The sequence below is a fragment of the Triturus cristatus genome, chromosome 9, assembly GCF_964204655.1.
Source record: "Triturus cristatus chromosome 9, aTriCri1.1, whole genome shotgun sequence".
NCBI classification, from domain to species: Eukaryota; Metazoa; Chordata; class Amphibia; order Caudata; family Salamandridae; genus Triturus; species Triturus cristatus.
In genome coordinates this window covers 264713379-264733220 of record NC_140592.1, presented here as the reverse complement: position 1 = coordinate 264733220, position 19842 = coordinate 264713379, and the positions used below count along the sequence as shown (strand labels likewise).

Here is a 19842-nt window from a genome sequence, read left to right as displayed (position 1 = left end):
AGATATACTGTCCCGTTTCCCCTAGTCGCCAATTTCTTTGTGACAGTTTAAAAAAATATTAATGTAAAGTCAGTGCTTCAAATGGGCCGGTACTCACCGGTACTGAGTACCGGCACTTCTTAAATTTGTCGCTCTGAGTACCGGCACTTCTCTACTGCCCTAGAGAGTACCGGTACTCATGAAAAGGTAGGCTCATTAGCTGTGCTGGTGAGCAGGAGTGGGACGTGTCTCCGGCAGGCAAGGCGCCGCTTCTGTAGCCCTAATCTAAGCCCCAGCTGAGCTATTCAGCAGGGCTCGTTTGAATAATCTCGGGTGTTCACTATCACGCTGTGCTTGACAGAGCATGGTCGAGATTCATTTTACCTGCTAGTGTGCGCGTGTGATTTTCAAAGCGCAGCACTTCAGGTAGTGAAAAGTCAGTGCAGGGTAATATTTTAAACAGAGAAATGTTATCAGGGGCAAGGGCGGCGGATTCTCACACTTACCATACTTTCTCTCGATTGTATGGTTAACGCCCAGACAATGCGATCGAAGAGGCCCCTGGAGCACTTATGCTTTCTGCTCTGAGGCACCTACCTTCCTAACTCTCTGAAGAAGAGACAGGCTAGCGATCTTGGCAGTGCCGCGCCAGCAGCTCTTCTCGGTGGATCGTTCTGACAGCTATAAAGAGATTCAGGTCAATCAGATATTAATGTAATAATCTCCTGCTGCTGACATTTAAAATGTTTGTTACGAAAATGATTAGGGGGCTCCAGCATGGTATAGGGCCTTGCAAATGGGCACACTAGAGTTGTCTGTCTGAGCTGAAAATACGCTACGTTTTGTCTAAACTAGCAGTTTTGATGATTTATTAGTAGTTCAAAGTGTTTAACATCCCTGCTTGACAGTGACACTACGCAGCAGCAGCCTTTCTTTTCCCACCACAGTTAGACTTGCTAAGTCAGAGATACGTCATGTGATTATTGTTCCGCTGGAGAGAAGTCAGAGTTTTCTGTAGACAGATTTAACTCTCACCATTAAGTAGCGTAGACTGTAGAGGGTTAATATGCCTCCTTCAAAAAAGCATATTGTGTTGTACTGTATTGTATGTGGATAGCTCAGTGAGTTGCTATTTTTGTCACAGAGATCTCTTTGTTTCATGTGGTTTGGCCGCACCTGAAGCGGAGGTTGGGGTGGAGGGTGCTGATTTTTTTTTTTTTTTAAATAAATAATAGCTTCAAAAGCACCTGCTGCAGAGTTTGACTTCCTTGCTGCTCAAAGGAGTGTGATTTCTGATATTTGTCTATTTCCATTGACTTCATTCCATGATTTTGGTCGCAAGAAAGTGCCACTCTAAGTGTTACACATCTAGTTGTTGCCTGACTCTCGTAAATCCACTGAATCTATGAAAATGTCACACATTAGCAATCTGAAACATTAGCAGCTAAACTCAAATGAGTGCCATTTCTGACATTTATTAGTTTCCTTCGTCTTCATTGCTTAATTTTGCTAGCGAGAAAGGGTCACTCAGTCGTTGAAATGTCACTCATAATTGGAATGAAAATATGAAAATGTCACACATAGCAATCTGAAAACTTGGCAGCTATGGGGTCCATTCAGGCCCTGTGCTGTCAACCACATTCACACTATCCTCTGCATTTGCGAAAACACAGGAATCATGGCAGTCCCCAGGCAGTGGCAATTAAAAAAGCCATGGTGAAGACTATGCTTTTATCATACCCGAGTCTTTTGTGTGTCTGCTTATTTTTGTCTGCATTAGTATGCCTGTTTGTTGTATGAAGAAAGAGAGAGAGAGAGAGAGAGGGGGGGGAAAGAGAGAGAGAGAGAGAGAGAGAGAGAGAGAGAGAGAGAGAGAGGGGGGGGAAAGAGAGAGAGAGAGAGAGAGAGAGAGAGAGAGAGAGAGAGAGAGAGAGAGAGAGAGAGAGAGAGAGAGAGAGAGGGGGGGGAAGGAAGAGAGAGAGAGAGAGAGAGAGAGGGGGGGGAAAGAGAGAGAGAGAGAGGGGGGGAGAAAGAGAGAGAGAGAGGGGGGGGGAAAGAGAGAGAGAGAGAGGGGGGGGGGGAAAGAGAGAGAGAGAGAGAGAGAGAGAGAGAGAGAGAGAGAAGAATCAAGACATTCTGAGGAGGTAGTTTAAAGAAAATGGGTGGCACTTTGTGTGTACATAACTGCTCGGCGACAAAGGTTCATAAATAATGTAGTAGGGAAGGTTGGTGGGTGAGTGGATGGATGAGTGAGCAAGAGTGACTGTATAGATGGATGGATGGATGAGTGAATGAATGGATGGGTGAAAGAGGGTGGATGATTGTATAAAAGGGCGGATGATCGGTTGATAAGTGAAAGATTGGATGGATGAATGAAAGGGAGGATGGATGAAAGGGTGGATGGTATAAAGGGGTGAAAGGGTAAAACTGAATGATGGATGAAAGACTGAATAGACAATAGAATGTAAAGGTTAAATGGGGGCCATCAGCAGGTAAATGGTAGGATGAATGGATAGATCGATGGAAGAGACAAGAGATATCTCTCGGGGAAGGGTCGTAATGATTTGCTTCTTTTGCTTTGTGCCATAAGAGGTTTGGTTCGAAGTGGGGGTATTTTCAGTTTCTTCCTACTCATGTGCTCAAAAATATATAGTATTGTGCCAAACAACAGCAACTAACAGTATGGCATTAACAAGGTGCAACTATTGCAAAAAAAGGAAATGTTAACATATTATCGCATTTCTCTTTCATTTTGTGTAATGAGTTAACCTGCTTTGTTTATATAAACACATTTATCATGTGTTTTGGTGTGTGCTGCAACACTAATATAAGTCGTTAAGTATCATCATGTATTGCTCTTAGCCCCGCCCACCACACCTCTAGCTCATTTTAATGAGTACCTGCACTTATTTTTTCCCATTTAAAGCACTGTGTAAAGTTGACTATCCGGCTGCTTTTCATGACTCCAAGCCTCGTCACTCCACCCCCCTTTTATTGATGCCACCCGCAGTAAAATGTTTCCGATTCCAGGACTGCATTTAACTATCAAAATAAAACCACGAAAATATCCCAGCGAAGGAAAAATTAACTCTGTGTTACAGCATGACGTCTATCTGTGCCACCAAATTGACTTGCACCTGCGCGGTCTAGTGTTTAGGCCATCTGTGAAAATATCAAAGCTCAGAGACCTTGTAAACCGAGCGTGTCTATTTCACCGAGAGCTTTCTTGATAGCTTACAAAATGACTTCCGGTTGAAAACCCTACTAAATATTACATTCTCCAATAACTACAACACGTTTGTATATCTTGGCACTATGCTATCGCTTACCGGCTTCGCTCGCTCCTTATGTCGCAGCGCGTCTACCCTCCTAATGTCGCATCAAAAAAGCGTAACTGACAGGCAGCAATCTGTAGTCCGTCTTCTGTTTTTATTTCGCTCATTCTCTTGAGCCTGATTTGATTGGTTGGACGTGGTTTCATGCTTTCTTTTACTTGCATCATTCGGAAGAGCCGGTAGCACCGGCAGCGTGGAGCTGACAGTGAAATAGAAGTTGGCATCCAGGGTAAGCTTATTGGTTTCTGCACCTAAGTTTGCGGCCTCAGGAGCATTGGATGATAGAGGAATAACTGTATGTCTGTGTAGTATACACATGTATAACTGTTTACACGTGTACCGGCATCTCCACTGTACTGTCAGCCCTCGCACGCCCCTGAATTTCCTGCCCTCCAACCTCCCTGACACAGCACCTCCCGTGTACACCGCTCTCAGTGATACATTGCAAGCCAGTTAAACTGCAACACCTGCTCAGTAGCCTTCACTATGCTCTTTGTCCCAGTGCTTCTGCCCCATCAATTTCTCAGGTCCTCGTTTCTTACTGTTTCAAGAATATATATATATATATATATATATAAACATATATATATATATATATACACAGAGCTTTAAGCGGGATGAAAAAACTGGGGAGGTGGTCTCTCAAAGGGGGTGGCCGATGAAATCAAGGGCATGGCTTAGAAACATAAGCTGAACATCTTTGCTTAGCATTATAGTGTGCCACCCGTCTGATAGTTTGCTGCTTCTGTCATGCATCCAGATATATAATACAGCAAGTAACAAGCCAAGACAATTGGCATTGTCAATGTTTGTTAGTTGCATAAGATAAATAAGCAACAACTACGGCTTTATTGTACAGCATATTGAAAATGTTTCAGTTCTGAAATTAAAAGACTGAGAAAGAACTATAACAAGTCGCTGAAGTTACATCAAAGGCAGTGAAGGGTGGTACTCGTGCAGAGTTAATATTGATTTTTATCATCCTGAGGGTGAGGGCAAAGATGGAGAGCCTGATCAAGATCTGTCTCAGCACCTGCTTTTCAGAACTGCCACAGCACCGGGAGGACCTGGCCCACTTCAAGCCCTGTATATATGTACTTATATGTGTATATGTATATATATATATATATATATATATATATATATATATTACCTACTGGCGGTCGCCAGTAGGTAGTTATAGTTAGGACCACGTTTCCATAGGAAATCCGCAACATTCTATTTTGAATAACTTTGACGCCGGTCGACGAATCCTCGCGAATTTTTCAAAATAGGTGGGGCGCTACGCTCCGCTCCTACCCTGAAAGTCTCGGGGGGATTCGTCAAGCGGGGGCTGAGATAAAAGGGGGGGTCCCAAAACGCGTTTTTCCCATGCATTTTTCCATAGGACCTTTAGACAGGGCTACAGCCCGAACGGCTGAACAGAATTACTAGAAATTTGGCAGAGAGGTAGTCCTCAGGTCAAGGAAGTGCCTTTTGTAGGTTTGGTGTAAATCTGTTCAGTAGATTCTGAGAAAATAGCCTTTAAATCAATATATATATCTGAGCCAGCTTACGGTGCGCTTACGGTACGCTTACCGTACGCGTACGGTGGCGTGCGCGAGCGCGATTCTGATTGGCTCTTAGATCTTAGTAAACATTCGAATCGGCCGAAACCAGGAAGCGGCGGCCGCCATTTTCTCTCTCGCACTGAGAGTGATGTTTAAAATATAAAGCACAAAAACATGTAACGGGGCTGTTTAGACAGCTCCCACACACATAGCAATGTTGAGGGAGTCCCCAAAGATCCCCCAAGGCCAAAAACGGAATTTGTATTTTTTCGCTAATTTCGCCGATTACGCTTATTGTACGCTTACGGTAAAAAATTATAAAAAAAAAAAAATTATCCACACTCTCCCCACCCCGTGTGCAATTGGTGCCCGAAGGGCACCAATTGTGCTTGGCTTATTAAAGATAAGATAAACTAAAATATTAAAAAAAAAAATAATAAAAAAAAAAATTATCCACACTCTCTCCACCCCGTGTGCAAATGGTGCCCGAAGGGCACCATTTGTGCATGGCTTATAACATGTACGAAAAATTAAAATATTACCTTTCAAAACGAAGTGCATCATATGTCCTCCATGTGCGGACGGTGCGCGAAGCGCATCGTGCGTACATGGCCCATCTAGCGTAACGTGGGCACGCGGTGCGCGTAGCGTACCGCGTGCCCACCGTGCGTGCACGGCACTAACTGCGTAAAGTGGGCGTGCGGTGCGCGAAGCGCACCGTGCGCGCACGGAACGAACTGCGTTAAGTGGGCGCGCACGCCACGAATGGCGTAAAGTAACTTAGCATTTAAAAAACCGTACAAATTCACTGAAAAAACCATAGGTTTCACACACGTTATAGTTAGGAATTAGCATTTAAAAAACCTTGCAAATTCACTGAAAAAACCATAGGTTTCACACATGTTATAGTTAGCGGAAATTTTACTGATAAAAAACCAATGATATTCCCCCGTTATAGTTAGTGCAGGCAACTATAACTCACGCGACCGCAATCTTCTGCTGATGACATATGTGTCTTTATGAAAAAAAAATATTTGTAATATATGTATAGCTAAAAATGTATGGAAGAAGACATGGGCAAATAAGTGTCTAAATACAGTATTAGCATCAGCAGAGGATTGCGGTCGCGTGAGTTATAGTTGCCTGCACTAACTATAACGGGGGAATATCATTGGTTTTTTATCAGTAAAATTTCCGCTAACTATAACATGTGTGAAACCTATGGTTTTTTCAGTGAATATATATATATATATTGCCTACTGGCGGTCGCCAGTAGGTAGTTATAGTTAGGACCACGTTTCCATAGGAAATCCGCAACATTCTATTTTGAATAACTTTGGCGCCGGTCGACGAATCCTCGCGAATTTTTCAAAATAGGTGGGGCGCTACGCTCCGCTCCTACCCTGAAAGTCTCGGGGGGGATTCGTCAAGCGGGGGCTGAGATAAAAGGGGGGTCCCAAAACGCGTTTTTCCCATGCATTTTTCCATAGGACCTTTAGACAGGGCTACAGCCCGAACGGCTGAACAGAATTACTAGAAATTTGGCAGAGAGGTAGTCCTCAGGTCAAGGAAGTGCCTTTTGTAGGTTTGGTGTAAATCTGTTCAGTAGATTCTGAGAAAATAGCCTTTAAATCAATATATATATCTGAGCCAGCTTACGGTGCGCTTACGGTACGCTTACCGTACGCGTACGGTGGCGTGCGCGAGCGCGATTCTGATTGGCTCTTAGATCTTAGTAAACATTCGAATCGGCCGAAACCAGGAAGCGGCGGCCGCCATTTTCTCTCTCACACAGAGTGATGTTTAAAATATAAAGCACAAAAACATGTAAAGGGGCTGTTTAGACAGCTCCCACACACATAGCAATGTTGAGGGAGTCCCCAAAGATCCCCCAAGGCCAAAAACGGAATTTTTTTTTTTCCGCTAATTTCGTCGATTACGCTTACCGTACGCGTACGGTAAAAAATAATAAAAAAAAAAAAATTATCCACACTTCTCTCCACCCCGTGTGCAAATGGTGCCCGAAGGGCACCATTTGTGCATGGCTTATAACATATACGAAAAATTAAAATATTACCTTTCAAAACGAAGTGCATCATATGTCCTCCATGTGCGCACGGTGCTCGAAGCGCATCGTGCGTACATAGCCCATCTAGCGTAACGTTGGCACGCGGTGCGCGTAGCGCACCGCGTGCCCACCGTGCGTGAACGGCACTAACTGCGTAAAGTGGGCGCGCGGTGCGCGAAGCGCACCGCGTGCTCACTGTGCGCGCACGGTGCGCGAAGCGCACCGTGCGCGCACGGAACGAACTGCGTTAAGTGGGCGCGCACGCCACGAATGGCGTAAAGTAACTTAGCATTTAAAAAAACGTACAAATTCACTGAAAAAACCATAGGTTTCACACACGTTATAGTTAGGAATTAGCATTTAAAAAACCTTGCAAATTCACTGAAAAAACCATAGGTTTCACACATGTTATAGTTAGCGGAAATTTTACTGATAAAAAACCAATGAAATTCCCCCGTTATAGTTAGTGCAGGCAACTATAACTCACGCGACCGCAATCTTCTGCTGATGACATATGTGTCTTTATGAAAAAAAAATATTTGTAATATATGTATAGCTAAAAATGTATGGAAGAAGACATGGGCAAATAAGTGTCTAAATACAGTATTAGCATCAGCAGAGGATTGCGGTCGCGTGAGTTATAGTTGCCTGCACTAACTATAACGGGGGAATTTCATTGGTTTTTTATCAGTAAAATTTCCGCTAACTATAACATGTGTGAAACCTATGGTTTTTTCAGTGAATATATATATATATATATATATATATATATATATATATATATATATATATATATGAGAAAAAGAGGTTGCCGTTGTATTGAGTCGCACTCCAACTCGGTACGCTGTTCATGCAGGCGGCCCCTGCGCGGACACACATCACCCCGTTCTTTCCTCGCCGACGCGTTTCGGGCTATTGCGCCCTTCATCATTGGGCGTGGTTAAGGCAAAGCCATGACAAGCAGGACCAACAGTTACATCCCCTTTATTTGAATCAACATGGCGTACAGGTGAGTATCACGCACTGGTTTCTGGGACTGGTAGTCATTATATTACCCAGGTGGGTTGCTGCCACAGAATTGTCCATTAAAAAGTTCTTAGAAGCTCAAATATGTCCAATCACAGCTCCCGCCTGTTTTACCAAACAGCTCCAAGTTGCTCCGTGTTACACCATGCCCCAATAAGCAGGAACGGACTCACATGGGGTCTTGTGATGGTGCGGCTCGTGGCCCAGGCAGGACCACTTTCAATGAGAAAAAGAGGTTGCCGTTGTATTGAGTCGCACTCCAACTCGGTACGCTGTTCATGCAGGCGGCCCCTGCGCGGACACACATCACCCCGTTCTTTCCTCGCCGACGCGTTTCGGGCTATTGCGCCCTTCATCATTGGGCGTGGTTAAGGCAAAGCCATGACAAGCAGGACCAACAGTTACATCCCCTTTATTTGAATCAACATGGCGTACAGGTGAGTATCACGCACTGGTTTCTGGGACTGGTAGTCATTATATTACCCAGGTGGGTTGCTGCCACAGAATTGTCCATTAAAAAGTTCTTAGAAGCTCAAATATGTCCAATCACAGCTCCCGCCTGTTTTACCAAACAGCTCCAAGTTGCTCCGTGTTACACCATGCCCCAATAAGCAGGAACGGACTCACATGGGGTCTTGTGATGGTGCGGCTCGTGGCCCAGGCAGGACCACTTTCAATGAGAAAAAGAGGTTGCCGTTGTATTGAGTCGCACTCCAACTCGGTACGCTGTTCATGCAGGCGGCCCCTGCGCGGACACACATCACCCCGTTCTTTCCTCGCCGACGCGTTTCGGGCTATTGCGCCCTTCATCATTGGGCGTGGTTAAGGCAAAGCCATGACAAGCAGGACCAACAGTTACATCCCCTTTATTTGAATCAACATGGCGTACAGGTGAGTATCACGCACTGGTTTCTGGGACTGGTAGTCATTATATTACCCAGGTGGGTTGCTGCCACAGAATTGTCCATTAAAAAGTTCTTAGAAGCTCAAATATGTCCAATCACAGCTCCCGCCTGTTTTACCAAACAGCTCCAAGTTGCTCCGTGTTACACCATGGCCCAATAAGCAGGAACGGACTCACATGGGGTCTTGTGATGGTGCGGCTCGTGGCCCAGGCAGGACCACTTTCAATGAGAAAAAGAGGTTGCCGTTGTATTGAGTCGCACTCCAACTCGGTACGCTGTTCATGCAGGCGGCCCCTGCGCGGACACACATCACCCCGTTCTTTCCTCGCCGACGCGTTTCGGGCTATTGCGCCCTTCATCATTGGGCGTGGTTAAGGCAAAGCCATGACAAGCAGGACCAACAGTTACATCCCCTTTATTTGAATCAACATGGCGTACAGGTGAGTATCACGCACTGGTTTCTGGGACTGGTAGTCATTATATTACCCAGGTGGGTTGCTGCCACAGAATTGTCCATTAAAAAGTTCTTAGAAGCTCAAATATGTCCAATCACAGCTCCCGCCTGTTTTACCAAACAGCTCCAAGTTGCTCCGTGTTACACCATGCCCCAATAAGCAGGAACGGACTCACATGGGGTCTTGTGATGGTGCGGCTCGTGGCCCAGGCAGGACCACTTTCAATGAGAAAAAGAGGTTGCCGCTGTATTGAGTCGCACTCCAACTCGGTACGCTGTTCATGCAGGCGGCCCCTGCGCGGACACACATCACCCCGTTCTTTCCTCGCCGACGCGTTTCGGGCTATTGCGCCCTTCATCATTGGGCGTGGTTAAGGCAAAGCCATGACAAGCAGGACCAACAGTTACATCCCCTTTATTTGAATCAACATGGCGTACAGGTGAGTATCACGCACTGGTTTCTGGGACTGGTAGTCATTATATTACCCAGGTGGGTTGCTGCCACAGAATTGTCCATTAAAAAGTTCTTAGAAGCTCAAATATGTCCAATCACAGCTCCCGCCTGTTTTACCAAACAGCTCCAAGTTGCTCCGTGTTACACCATGCCCCAATAAGCAGGAACGGACTCACATGGGGTCTTGTGATGGTGCGGCTCGTGGCCCAGGCAGGACCACTTTCAATGAGAAAAAGAGGTTGCCGTTGTATTGAGTCGCACTCCAACTCGGTACGCTGTTCATGCAGGCGGCCCCTGCGCGGACACACATCACCCCGTTCTTTCCTCGCCGACGCGTTTCGGGCTATTGCGCCCTTCATCATTGGGCGTGGTTAAGGCAAAGCCATGACAAGCAGGACCAACAGTTACATCCCCTTTATTTGAATCAACATGGCGTACAGGTGAGTATCACGCACTGGTTTCTGGGACTGGTAGTCATTATATTACCCAGGTGGGTTGCTGCCACAGAATTGTCCATTAAAAAGTTCTTAGAAGCTCAAATATGTCCAATCACAGCTCCCGCCTGTTTTACCAAACAGCTCCAAGTTGCTCCGTGTTACACCATGCCCCAATAAGCAGGAACGGACTCACATGGGGTCTTGTGATGGTGCGGCTCGTGGCCCAGGCAGGACCACTTTCAATGAGAAAAAGAGGTTGCCGTTGTATTGAGTCGCACTCCAACTCGGTACGCTGTTCATGCAGGCGGCCCCTGCGCGGACACACATCACCCCGTTCTTTCCTCGCCGACGCGTTTCGGGCTATTGCGCCCTTCATCATTGGGCGTGGTTAAGGCAAAGCCATGACAAGCAGGACCAACAGTTACATCCCCTTTATTTGAATCAACATGGCGTACAGGTGAGTATCACGCACTGGTTTCTGGGACTGGTAGTCATTATATTACCCAGGTGGGTTGCTGCCACAGAATTGTCCATTAAAAAGTTCTTAGAAGCTCAAATATGTCCAATCACAGCTCCCGCCTGTTTTACCAAACAGCTCCAAGTTGCTCCGTGTTACACCATGCCCCAATAAGCAGGAACGGACTCACATGGGGTCTTGTGATGGTGCGGCTCGTGGCCCAGGCAGGACCACTTTCAATGAGAAAAAGAGGTTGCCGTTGTATTGAGTCGCACTCCAACTCGGTACGCTGTTCATGCAGGCGGCCCCTGCGCGGACACACATCACCCCGTTCTTTCCTCGCCGACGCGTTTCGGGCTATTGCGCCCTTCATCATTGGGCGTGGTTAAGGCAAAGCCATGACAAGCAGGACCAACAGTTACATCCCCTTTATTTGAATCAACATGGCGTACAGGTGAGTATCACGCACTGGTTTCTGGGACTGGTAGTCATTATATTACCCAGGTGGGTTGCTGCCACAGAATTGTCCATTAAAAAGTTCTTAGAAGCTCAAATATGTCCAATCACAGCTCCCGCCTGTTTTACCAAACAGCTCCAAGTTGCTCCGTGTTACACCATGCCCCAATAAGCAGGAACGGACTCACATGGGGTCTTGTGATGGTGCGGCTCGTGGCCCAGGCAGGACCACTTTCAATGAGAAAAAGAGGTTGCCGTTGTATTGAGTCGCACTCCAACTCGGTACGCTGTTCATGCAGGCGGCCCCTGCGCGGACACACATCACCCCGTTCTTTCCTCGCCGACGCGTTTCGGGCTATTGCGCCCTTCATCATTGGGCGTGGTTAAGGCAAAGCCATGACAAGCAGGACCAACAGTTACATCCCCTTTATTTGAATCAACATGGCGTACAGGTGAGTATCACGCACTGGTTTCTGGGACTGGTAGTCATTATATTACCCAGGTGGGTTGCTGCCACAGAATTGTCCATTAAAAAGTTCTTAGAAGCTCAAATATGTCCAATCACAGCTCCCGCCTGTTTTACCAAACAGCTCCAAGTTGCTCCGTGTTACACCATGCCCCAATAAGCAGGAACGGACTCACATGGGGTCTTGTGATGGTGCGGCTCGTGGCCCAGGCAGGACCACTTTCAATGAGAAAAAGAGGTTGCCGTTGTATTGAGTCGCACTCCAACTCGGTACGCTGTTCATGCAGGCGGCCCCTGCGCGGACACACATCACCCCGTTCTTTCCTCGCCGACGCGTTTCGGGCTATTGCGCCCTTCATCATTGGGCGTGGTTAAGGCAAAGCCATGACAAGCAGGACCAACAGTTACATCCCCTTTATTTGAATCAACATGGCGTACAGGTGAGTATCACGCACTGGTTTCTGGGACTGGTAGTCATTATATTACCCAGGTGGGTTGCTGCCACAGAATTGTCCATTAAAAAGTTCTTAGAAGCTCAAATATGTCCTATCACAGCTCCCGCCTGTTTTACCAAACAGCTCCAAGTTGCTCCGTGTTACACCATGCCCCAATAAGCAGGAACGGACTCACATGGGGTCTTGTGATGGTGCGGCTCGTGGCCCAGGCAGGACCACTTTAAATGAGAAAAAGAGGTTGCCGTTGTATTGAGTCGCACTCCAACTCGGTACGCTGTTCATGCAGGCGGCCCCTGCGCGGACACACATCACCCCGTTCTTTCCTCGCCGACGTGTTTCGGGCTATTGCGCCCTTCATCATTGGGCGTGGTTAAGGCAAAGCCATGACAAGCAGGACCAACAGTTACATCCCCTTTATTTGAATCAACATGGCGTACAGGTGAGTATCACGCACTGGTTTCTGGGACTGGTAGTCATTATATTACCCAGGTGGGTTGCTGCCACAGAATTGTCCATTAAAAAGTTCTTAGAAGCTCAAATATGTCCAATCACAGCTCCCGCCTGTTTTACCAAACAGCTCCAAGTTGCTCCGTGTTACACCATGCCCCAATAAGCAGGAACGGACTCACATGGGGTCTTGTGATGGTGCGGCTCGTGGCCCAGGCAGGACCACTTTCAATGAGAAAAAGAGGTTGCCGTTGTATTGAGTCGCACTCCAACTCGGTACGCTGTTCATGCAGGCGGCCCCTGCGCGGACACACATCACCCCGTTCTTTCCTCGCCGACGCGTTTCGGGCTATTGCGCCCTTCATCATTGGGCGTGGTTAAGGCAAAGCCATGACAAGCAGGACCAACAGTTACATCCCCTTTATTTGAATCAACATGGCGTACAGGTGAGTATCACGCACTGGTTTCTGGGACTGGTAGTCATTATATTACCCAGGTGGGTTGCTGCCACAGAATTGTCCATTAAAAAGTTCTTAGAAGCTCAAATATGTCCAATCACAGCTCCCGCCTGTTTTACCAAACAGCTCCAAGTTGCTCCGTGTTACACCATGCCCCAATAAGCAGGAACGGACTCACATGGGGTCTTGTGATGGTGCGGCTCGTGGCCCAGGCAGGACCACTTTCAATGAGAAAAAGAGGTTGCCGTTGTATTGAGTCGCACTCCAACTCGGTACGCTGTTCATGCAGGCGGCCCCTGCGCGGACACACATCACCCCGTTCTTTCCTCGCCGACGCGTTTCGGGCTATTGCGCCCTTCATCATTGGGCGTGGTTAAGGGAGCTCAAATATGTCCAATCACAGCTCCCGCCTGTTTTACCAAACAGCTCCAAGTTGCTCCGTGTTACACCATGCCCCAATAAGCAGGAACGGACTCACATGGGGTCTTGTGATGGTGCGGCTCGTGGCCCAGGCAGGACCACTTTCAATGAGAAAAAGAGGTTGCCGTTGTATTGAGTCGCACTCCAACTCGGTACGCTGTTCATGCAGGCGGCCCCTGCGCGGACACACATCACCCCGTTCTTTCCTCGCCGACGCGTTTCGGGCTATTGCGCCCTTCATCATTGGGCGTGGTTAAGGGAGCTCAAATATGTCCAATCACAGCTCCCGCCTGTTTTACCAAACAGCTCCAAGTTGCTCCGTGTTACACCATGCCCCAATAAGCAGGAACGGACTCACATGGGGTCTTGTGATGGTGCGGCTCGTGGCCCAGGCAGGACCACTTTCAATGAGAAAAAGAGGTTGCCGTTGTATTGAGTCGCACTCCAACTCGGTACGCTGTTCATGCAGGCGGCCCCTGCGCGGGCACACATCACCCCGTTCTTTCCTCGCCGACGCGTTTCGGGCTATTGCGCCCTTCATCATTGGGCGTGGTTTGCCTTAACCACGCCCAATGATGAAGGGCGTACCGAGTTGGAGTGCGACTCAATACAACGGCAACCTCTTTTTCTCATTTAAAGTGGTCCTGCCTGGGCCACGAGCCGCACCATCATAAGACCCCATGTGAGTCCGTTCCTGCTTATTGGGGCATGGTGTAACACGGAGCAACTTGGAGCTGTTTGGTAAAACAGGCGGGAGCTGTGATAGGACATATTTGAGCTTCTAAGAACTTTTTAATGGACAATTCTGTGGCAGCAACCCACCTGGGTAATATAATGACTACCAGTCCCAGAAACCAGTGCGTGATACTCACCTGTACGCCATGTTGATTCAAATAAAGGGGATGTAACTGTTGGTCCTGCTTGTCATGGCTTTGCCTTAACCACGCCCAATGATGAAGGGCGCAATAGCCCGAAACGCGTCGGCGAGGAAAGAACGGGGTGATGTGTGTCCGCGCAGGGGCCGCCTGCATGAACAGCGTACCGAGTTGGAGTGCGACTCAATACAACGGCAACCTCTTTTTCTCATTTAAAGTGGTCCTGCCTGGGCCACGAGCCGCACCATCACAAGACCCCATGTGAGTCCGTTCCTGCTTATTGGGGCATGGTGTAACACGGAGCAACTTGGAGCTGTTTGGTAAAACAGGCGGGAGCTGTGATAGGACATATTTGAGCTTCTAAGAACTTTTTAATGGACAATTCTGTGGCAGCAACCCACCTGGGTAATATAATGACTACCAGTCCCAGAAACCAGTGCGTGATACTCACCTGTACGCCATGTTGATTCAAATAAAGGGGATGTAACTGTTGGTCCTGCTTGTCATGGCTTTGCCTTAACCACGCCCAATGATGAAGGGCGCAATAGCCCGAAACGCGTCGGCGAGGAAAGAACGGGGTGATGTGTGTCCGCGCAGGGGCCGCCTGCATGAACAGCGTACCGAGTTGGAGTGCGACTCAATACAACGGCAACCTCTTTTTCTCATTTAAAGTGGTCCTGCCTGGGCCACGAGCCGCACCATCACAAGACCCCATGTGAGTCCGTTCCTGCTTATTGGGGCATGGTGTAACACGGAGCAACTTGGAGCTGTTTGGTAAAACAGGCGGGAGCTGTGATAGGACATATTTGAGCTTCTAAGAACTTTTTAATGGACAATTCTGTGGCAGCAACCCACCTGGGTAATATAATGACTACCAGTCCCAGAAACCAGTGCGTGATACTCACCTGTACGCCATGTTGATTCAAATAAAGGGGATGTAACTGTTGGTCCTGCTTGTCATGGCTTTGCCTTAACCACGCCCAATGATGAAGGGCGCAATAGCCCGAAACGCGTCGGCGAGGAAAGAACGGGGTGATGTGTGTCCGCGCAGGGGCCGCCTGCATGAACAGCGTACCGAGTTGGAGTGCGACTCAATACAACGGCAACCTCTTTTTCTCATTTAAAGTGGTCCTGCCTGGGCCACGAGCCGCACCATCACAAGACCCCATGTGAGTCCGTTCCTGCTTATTGGGGCATGGTGTAACACGGAGCAACTTGGAGCTGTTTGGTAAAACAGGCGGGAGCTGTGATAGGACATATTTGAGCTTCTAAGAACTTTTTAATGGACAATTCTGTGGCAGCAACCCACCTGGGTAATATAATGACTACCAGTCCCAGAAACCAGTGCGTGATACTCACCTGTACGCCATGTTGATTCAAATAAAGGGGATGTAACTGTTGGTCCTGCTTGTCATGGCTTTGCCTTAACCACGCCCAATGATGAAGGGCGCAATAGCCCGAAACGCGTCGGCGAGGAAAGAACGGGGTGATGTGTGTCCGCGCAGGGGCCGCCTGCATGAACAGCGTACCGAGTTGGAGTGCGACTCAATACAACGGCAACCTCTTTTTCTCATTTAAAGTGGTCCTGCCTGGGCCACGAGCCGCACCATCACAAGACCCCATGTGAGTCCGTTCCTGCTTATTGGGGCATGGTGTAACACGGAGCAACTTGGAGCTGTTTGGTAAAACAGGCGGGAGCTGTGATAGGACATATTTGAGCTTCTAAGAACTTTTTAATGGACAATTCTGTGGCAGCAACCCACCTGGGTAATATAATGACTACCAGTCCCAGAAACCAGTGCGTGATACTCACCTGTACGCCATGTTGATTCAAATAAAGGGGATGTAACTGTTGGTCCTGCTTGTCATGGCTTTGCCTTAACCACGCCCAATGATGAAGGGCGCAATAGCCCGAAACGCGTCGGCGAGGAAAGAACGGGGTGATGTGTGTCCGCGCAGGGGCCGCCTGCATGAACAGCGTACCGAGTTGGAGTGCGACTCAATACAACGGCAACCTCTTTTTCTCATTTAAAGTGGTCCTGCCTGGGCCACGAGCCGCACCATCACAAGACCCCATGTGAGTCCGTTCCTGCTTATTGGGGCATGGTGTAACACGGAGCAACTTGGAGCTGTTTGGTAAAACAGGCGGGAGCTGTGATAGGACATATTTGAGCTTCTAAGAACTTTTTAATGGACAATTCTGTGGCAGCAACCCACCTGGGTAATATAATGACTACCAGTCCCAGAAACCAGTGCGTGATACTCACCTGTACGCCATGTTGATTCAAATAAAGGGGATGTAACTGTTGGTCCTGCTTGTCATGGCTTTGCCTTAACCACGCCCAATGATGAAGGGCGCAATAGCCCGAAACGCGTCGGCGAGGAAAGAACGGGGTGATGTGTGTCCGCGCAGGGGCCGCCTGCATGAACAGCGTACCGAGTTGGAGTGCGACTCAATACAACGGCAACCTCTTTTTCTCATTTAAAGTGGTCCTGCCTGGGCCACGAGCCGCACCATCACAAGACCCCATGTGAGTCCGTTCCTGCTTATTGGGGCATGGTGTAACACGGAGCAACTTGGAGCTGTTTGGTAAAACAGGCGGGAGCTGTGATAGGACATATTTGAGCTTCTAAGAACTTTTTAATGGACAATTCTGTGGCAGCAACCCACCTGGGTAATATAATGACTACCAGTCCCAGAAACCAGTGCGTGATACTCACCTGTACGCCATGTTGATTCAAATAAAGGGGATGTAACTGTTGGTCCTGCTTGTCATGGCTTTGCCTTAACCACGCCCAATGATGAAGGGCGCAATAGCCCGAAACGCGTCGGCGAGGAAAGAACGGGGTGATGTGTGTCCGCGCAGGGGCCGCCTGCATGAACAGCGTACCGAGTTGGAGTGCGACTCAATACAACGGCAACCTCTTTTTCTCATTTAAAGTGGTCCTGCCTGGGCCACGAGCCGCACCATCACAAGACCCCATGTGAGTCCGTTCCTGCTTATTGGGGCATGGTGTAACACGGAGCAACTTGGAGCTGTTTGGTAAAACAGGCGGGAGCTGTGATAGGACATATTTGAGCTTCTAAGAACTATTTAATGGACAATTCTGTGGCAGCAACCCACCTGGGTAATATAATGACTACCAGTCCCAGAAACCAGTGCGTGATACTCACCTGTACGCCATGTTGATTCAAATAAAGGGGATGTAACTGTTGGTCCTGCTTGTCATGGCTTTGCCTTAACCACGCCCAATGATGAAGGGCGCAATAGCCCGAAACGCGTCGGCGAGGAAAGAACGGGGTGATGTGTGTCCGCGCAGGGGCCGCCTGCATGAACAGCGTACCGAGTTGGAGTGCGACTCAATACAACGGCAACCTCTTTTTCTCATATATATATATATATATATATCCACTGCTTACTTATTCTTTGTTGAGGCATTATCTTTATTTGCATCCTTGATACAGTACAAACCAGGCTTACAGGGCATCAGAGTGCTTTACAATAGGAGAAGGTAAAACATAGCGACAAAAGGGGGTAGCAGAGGAGATATGACTGTAGGTTAGCAGTCAGTTGGGGTGAGCAGTTAATCCAAGGTTAGATGTTCTAATGTCTAGTTCCTGATGGAGGTCGGGCTTAGAGAGGGATGGGACACTGCACCATCTCCGGATACAGCATGGTGCAGTAAACAGAGTGGTGGCCTTCTGAAATCATATTGCATTCATAATCCTTCCTCTGCAGGCGACGTCCAAGAAGCGACAAAATGTAGGCTGCTCAAGACTGGAAATAGCATTTGAGAGAAAGATTTTAAGTTCTTTCTGTGTGAGGGGGTTTGTTCTTATGACTAGCTGGATAGAGAGTTTCAGACCTTAGGGGCATTGCCTGGGAAGGATTCGTCCAGATTATAGGATTTTTTTTTAAGAGTTGCGTTTCGAGTTGAATAGAGTCTGAGCTTTGGAGTTAACTGGGTCTGCGCAAAAGGATGAGTTTTTGACCGAGGTAGTCTGGTGTCCTTATGTGTAGAGCCTTGTGCATAATACAAGCTAGTTTGAACTGCTTCTATGATGAGGCAATTGAGGGTGAGCAACATGGAGGGGATGTGTTCAAGACTTTTGGATCCTGAAACCCAGCAGGGCAGCAGAATTGAGTGTCTCTCTTAGAGGTGCAAGGTTTGTTCTCAGCATGCCAGTCAGTAAGCTATGTACATGGGTCTTGAAATCTTCTGGTTGAATAAGGGGCTTGATTTTTCAGAGGACTCTGATTTGGTGTTACGCACTCCTAGGTAAGAAAGTGATATGTGCGTCAAGATTAAGATTCTTCTTTTGTGTGAAACCTGAGAGTTTTGCTGTGTCACAATGGTTAGTTTGCAGTTGAGTTTGTTTGTTGCATCTAAACCATATGTGTATAAGAGTTTTGATGGGAGACCAGAAGAAATCCTGTCTTTTGTGAATTCAGTTTAAGGTGAAGTATGGTCATGCAGGACTGTAGATTCTTCAACGTTCTTCTGAGCATATTAAGGTCCTCATGAGCAGAAACTTTCACTTCTAATTGCAAGTTGTTGGCATATAAGTGAAATGAAATGTTTCAGTTGCCTAGAAGGCAGGTGTTGGAAATGACCCTTTTTGCAGGGCTACCCCAAACTTTTTGCCTTTCTCTTCCTCCTTTTTCTGACTGTCTTTTTGTTTGCCTTTGAACTCTGAGCAGTTTAACACTGCTAATGTGCATGTGCTTCTCTCCTAAACATGGTAACATTGATGTGCACACAATTGGCATATTTAATTTACCTGTAAGTCCCTTGTAAAGTGGTATAATATATACCCAGGGCCTGTAATCTAAATGCTACCACTGGGCCTGCAGCACTGATTGTGCCACCCTCACAAGTAGCCTTTCAAACCTGTCTCAGGCCTGCCATTGAGGACCTATGTGTGCTGTACACTGCCACATCGACGTGCCATTTAAAACCACTTACCAAGCCTTAACCCCCCCCCCCCTTTTATTAGACATAAGTCACCACTAAGGTAGACCTTAATTGACCCGAAGGCCAGAGTGCTGTGTAACTAAAAGAAAGGACATGCACTGTTAAGTTTTACAAGTCCTGGTAGTGACAAACTGCTACTTTCATTTTTCACTACCATGAGGCCTCCTCCCTCCTCCCATAGGGTAGCATTGGGAATTCTTTAACCACTGTTAAGTTGTAATTCCTGATTAGAGAAGAGTAGCAACTTCATCTTTCATATCTTTGGAATGGTAATGAGAAATCCACTTTAATGGTAGAGAACATTACTATTTTAGAAATGCCACTTTTAGAAAGTGGATATTTCTCTGCTCTTTGTGCCTTTCAGCCTGTCACCAATACACGTCTGGGCTGGGTGACAACTACACTTTTTGTATTCCCTCTAGACAGTCACAAACATAGGAAAAGGCTGGGTGTGGTAGAGGATTCAGCTGTATTCTGTAAACCCTCCTGGGCAGGAAGAGGGAGAGATGGCTCACACTTGCATTTGAATAGGCGGTGTCCTGTCTTCACACAAATGGCTGATTACCCTCTGACAGAACTGGGTTGAAAGGGATCCTTGTGCTCTTCAGAGGGCTCCTTTGAAG

General features: G+C 47.5%; 1 protein-coding gene across 1 annotated transcript in view; it reads left to right on the top strand.

The window, feature by feature from the left end:
• Window positions 1-3418: 3418 nt before the first annotated feature.
• The window catches only part of IARS1 (isoleucyl-tRNA synthetase 1), a 645156-nt gene continuing 628732 nt past the window's right edge, over window positions 3419-19842 (top strand). The window contains exon 1 of the mRNA XM_085624880.1: window positions 3419-3543. The gene's annotated coding sequence lies outside the window, so the exon portion shown is untranslated. The remainder of the gene's footprint in view (window positions 3544-19842) is intronic.